This window comes from Octopus bimaculoides, chromosome 16 (genome assembly GCF_001194135.2).
Source record: "Octopus bimaculoides isolate UCB-OBI-ISO-001 chromosome 16, ASM119413v2, whole genome shotgun sequence".
In the NCBI taxonomy this organism is placed as follows: domain Eukaryota; kingdom Metazoa; phylum Mollusca; class Cephalopoda; order Octopoda; family Octopodidae; genus Octopus; species Octopus bimaculoides.
Window position 1 is genome coordinate 8,843,755 of NC_068996.1, and position 4,552 is coordinate 8,848,306.

Consider the following 4,552-nt stretch of genomic DNA (forward strand, 5'->3'; position numbering starts at 1 on the left):
AGGAGGAGGAGGAGGAGGAATACCAGCATAAGGCCGGGGGAGGGAGGATGTAAGTAGCTTAGGAAGGGGAACAGAGGTATAGCAGAAGGAACAGAAGAAATATAAGGCAGGAGAGGGAGAATGAGAATTATAACATAGAATGAACAGAGGTAGAAGTTACGAGACGGAGAAAGCCAAGCTCACTAAGGTGGATGGAAGTCCCATTGGTGATTGGATTTGTCAGCAAGCAGACTATAAATCAATTAGGGATGGTAGCTGGTTAGAGAGAAAGACAGGAAAAGACAAGCAATGAATTAAAGAAATAAGGGTCAGGGTAACGGTGGAAGAAGAAATGTTGATCAAAGGAGAAAGGTACGAGAATAAAGAAAGAGCATACTTCAAATCAATTAGGGATAGTAGCTGGCTGTACAGAAATACAGAAAGGAAAGATCAATGAATTAAAGGAATAGGTGTGGAAAACGGTGCAAGGAGAATATAGAGAGAAGAGAAAGAGAGAGAATATGATGCTAGCATAGCTAACGGCTTAACTATAATTAGAAGAGATCATAAAGATTTTATGTAATGGGCAAAAGTGGTTTAAAATTTGTGCTTACATGAGAAGATTATGTCAGAGAACCTATGGAGCAACGGGGAGTTATGATGACAAAGGTACGTAATGCATACATGCATACATACGTACATACATACATACATACATACATACACACATTCATACATACATGCATGCATATATGCATGCATATATGTATGTATGTATGTATTTTTTTAATGAATTACTTGCACTTTGTTTGGAACTATAAAGTTCTGAACTCCATCTTCAACATCTTTTCATCCTTCTACCGCAATAGTCTCATCTTCAAAATATAGGGAAGGTAGCCTGAGTTGTTGCCACTTTATAACAGATTTATATAATGTGATTGTTGAACTTGAATTTCAACTGTTAGAATTATACATATCAGTGAAGTGTTTATTTTTACTTACGGCTGTTATATTTCATCTGTGCATTTATTGTAGCATTGTGCTTCCATCATTAATCGTCAGCTTTTGTGTGGAATTCTGCAGGATGTAGATGGGTTATCTTCTAATGCTTTATTGTCTTATTTTCTAATGTGAAACGTGTTGCAATGAATCCAGAGAAAGCCGTGATTTTTAATAGATGTACCCAGGTGAAGTTTTATAACAGAGTTGATAAAAAATCTAGAGATGACAGTGATTGTTAAAGAGAAGACCTATTTTGCGTTAGATAGACTATCTGGAGGTAGCAGAGATTATTAATAGATGCACCCAGTTACAGATCTTTCATAGGGTAAAACTTTTACCAAACTTTTGAATCTTTTCGGCCCTAACTATACCTTCAATAAATATATATTAAAACAATATAGTAATTTCGAATCAAAGACAAAAGAGAGTGTGTATATTTCTAAAATCGTTTAATTATCAATGATAACCTAGTTTTTTGGGGGTGGGGTGAGTTCAACAATAACAGCGTAGAATAGTTTTTGAAAAGTCATTAAATAACCTATTTTTACCGGCAATAAAGTAGATACAGAGACGTTCCAAATGTTGACATCATCTATTGTTATAAATCAAATTATGTACTTTAGTTACAAAATGGTTGAATAGTGAATGATATGAACATTATTAAGAATAATCCAAAATGCCTTTTTTTTTTCTATTTTCTTTTGAGGGAAATGTTTAATAAGGGGAAAACTTTTGTAGATTGTACTTTATAGCTAATGAAAATTATCACTTTATTGAATTTATGAATGTAAATATAACAAAGACCCACTTTGAAATTCATAAACTAAATACCCAAATTATTAAATAAGTTTAATCATCCAGTAAACTCTTCTCTTTATATATATATATATATATATATATATACATATATAATAAAAACACATTTTACTCATGTGTTACCTTTCTGTAACCAACGTAATGGTATATAATCGGAGATAGATAATTATAGATTATAAGTAGAAGATATAAATTAATTAATTTACAGTTTATAAAAAATAAATAAAATAATAAATTCACCAAGCAGGAATGTACTCAATAATAAGAAAACAAATTTTAAAAAAACTAAAGAATGGGGGAAAATAAAATCAGGTAGAGTAGTAAAGTTTGCATGAAGAATTATCTGATATAGATAGATTTTTTTTTCTCTAAAGGCAAAACAGACATAGGTCAGACGGGTCGATCGTTACGCAACAGAATGACGGCCCATCGCCAACAGATCCGAGAAAAAGTGCAAGGAAAATTCCTTTGAGCAATCATATTGCTACCTGTGCAGGAATGGTCTTACCAAAAGTTGATGATTTGTACTTTTACTTTGTATTTCAATATTTCGGTCTTAGGACCCTTTCTTCAGGAAATCTTCAAAGAAATGGTGTTGTGAGTTACATTATTTTGCTGATTCACAGAAAACATAGAGAGCTAAAAAATATATTTTTTAATCAAAGGAGTTTCCATTCTTATCAACGGGTCTGATGATTCCTAACAATATCTTGAATGTTTTGGATTAAAATTTTTGAGTTTGAGTCTTAGATTACAACAGTGGCGCGAGTCCCCCCCCTGTCCTCCTACCCATACAAACATAGACCACTTTCTGCATCAAATTCAAAGCAACAAAAATTTCACAAATAAAACTTAGCCTAATTAAACCATTACTTTAGGCGGGGGGGGGGGCACACCATCATTGCCTCACTTTTCTTCAAGCCCTCCTAACCGGATCGTTTCACTGTCCCACGGAGGGTGGGGGTAGTACTGCCAACTCTGGGAACCAGTGGTTTACTACGTTCATTTATGTTATTTGTATTTTTTCGTTTACTTAACACAGCATTTATATGACTAAGTTCAGTTCCGATCATATTGTGATTTGTAAATGCAGATAAAAGTATATCAATCTCAGAGCTAAGATTTGGATGCTTGGTTGTGAAGTGACCTGATTTGTCTCCCGAGAAACAATCTATTACCTATCATTGATCAACAATGCGAAAAAAGTTCAGCGATTAATTCGGATGACTGGCCTGCATATGATAATCTTAAGGTCATGGGTTATCGCCATCATACGGTGCACTATCAAGAACATTATGTAAATTCAGTGACAGGAACAGGTTATTGAACAATCATGATTGGATACCAAAAACAGGGATTTTAAGGAAAACGAGACACGTTTATAGTGAGATTTTCCTATCATACTTTAATCATATTTGCTGGAAAGTATTGAGAAAAGAGGCAGCAGATTTGTTTTTGGCGTTTCTAAATGATATACGAAGTGCATATTGTTAAAGGCTTTAAATGTAAATTGTTTGTCTCACTTACGTAACGACAATGATTTCCATCATAAAGATAGTCATTAATATACTACGAGAATTATGATTTTGGATGAATGATTAAGTGTTCCATTCTTTCTGTTTGTGCTTGTGTGTTGAAGTAAGGATGGACAAGAGAAGATAAGAAAACCAGACAACACCCCCATCGAGCCGTCAACCTCCTCCCACCACTCACTACTGCTTGCCTTCCTCTTTATCTACTCTAACTTTTCCTGCATTATGATTTGAAATGTTAGATATTCATCTTTCCACTCTGAAGATGGAGGATGGATCTACCTATTGTCTATATGCTCCCACTACTTGTTGCATAATTTTGTGAACATTTGCCAACACCATGAAGTAATTCCAAACCCCCAGAAAGAGTAGTCGGACAAGTAATATCAAAACTTCTCCCCTTTAATTTTCTGTGTCTTTTTACTCTGTGTAAATGTACTCTACTAATATATAAATATCTATATATATAGACATGAATATTCATCGTCTGAAATTTTACAGTCATTGCTTTCTCTGTATTTATATGTATACATGTGTAGTGAAATATATAGACAGTACAAGGCGTTGATGTGGCTGCATGTATGTTATTACAAGGGTTCATTCAGAGATGAAAGAATAAATACAAGATCTATACATTTACTACATAAAAATATATTTAATTCTTCTTTCGATGATGATACATAAAATCAAATTGTAGAAACTAGTTAAATGGAGTAATCTATGCAAGAAAGTTAAGAGATAGGAAATGTAAAACAACAGCGAAGTGGTGGCTTTCAGTCATCTCGGCTATAGGGCGTAAAGAAATAGGCGGACATAGCAACGACGTGAATGGCTCTAAGTCTAATCGACTAAGAAGCGAAAAGGTGGGTTAGCAAGCTGTTTTTATTAATGGAACGCTAGACATTTTAGAAACATCCAAGAGAAACGCCAAGCTTCTTGAATAATTAAGACTCACGTTTCGTGACAACGATGCTTCGAGAAGCTTAGAAAAGGGAAGTTACTCTATGATCTTTCTTGCAAGGAGATCATTCAACTATCTATCTACCTATTCCGTTACACATGTATGTATATTTTGCATATCTAACCCAAGCGATTCAATTTGTTTATTTGAATCATTCTGTGCATGTGTGTGTATGTATATATATATATATATATATATATATATGTGTGTGTGTGTGTGTGTGTGTGTGTGTGTGTGTGTGTGTGTGTGTGTGTGTGTGTGT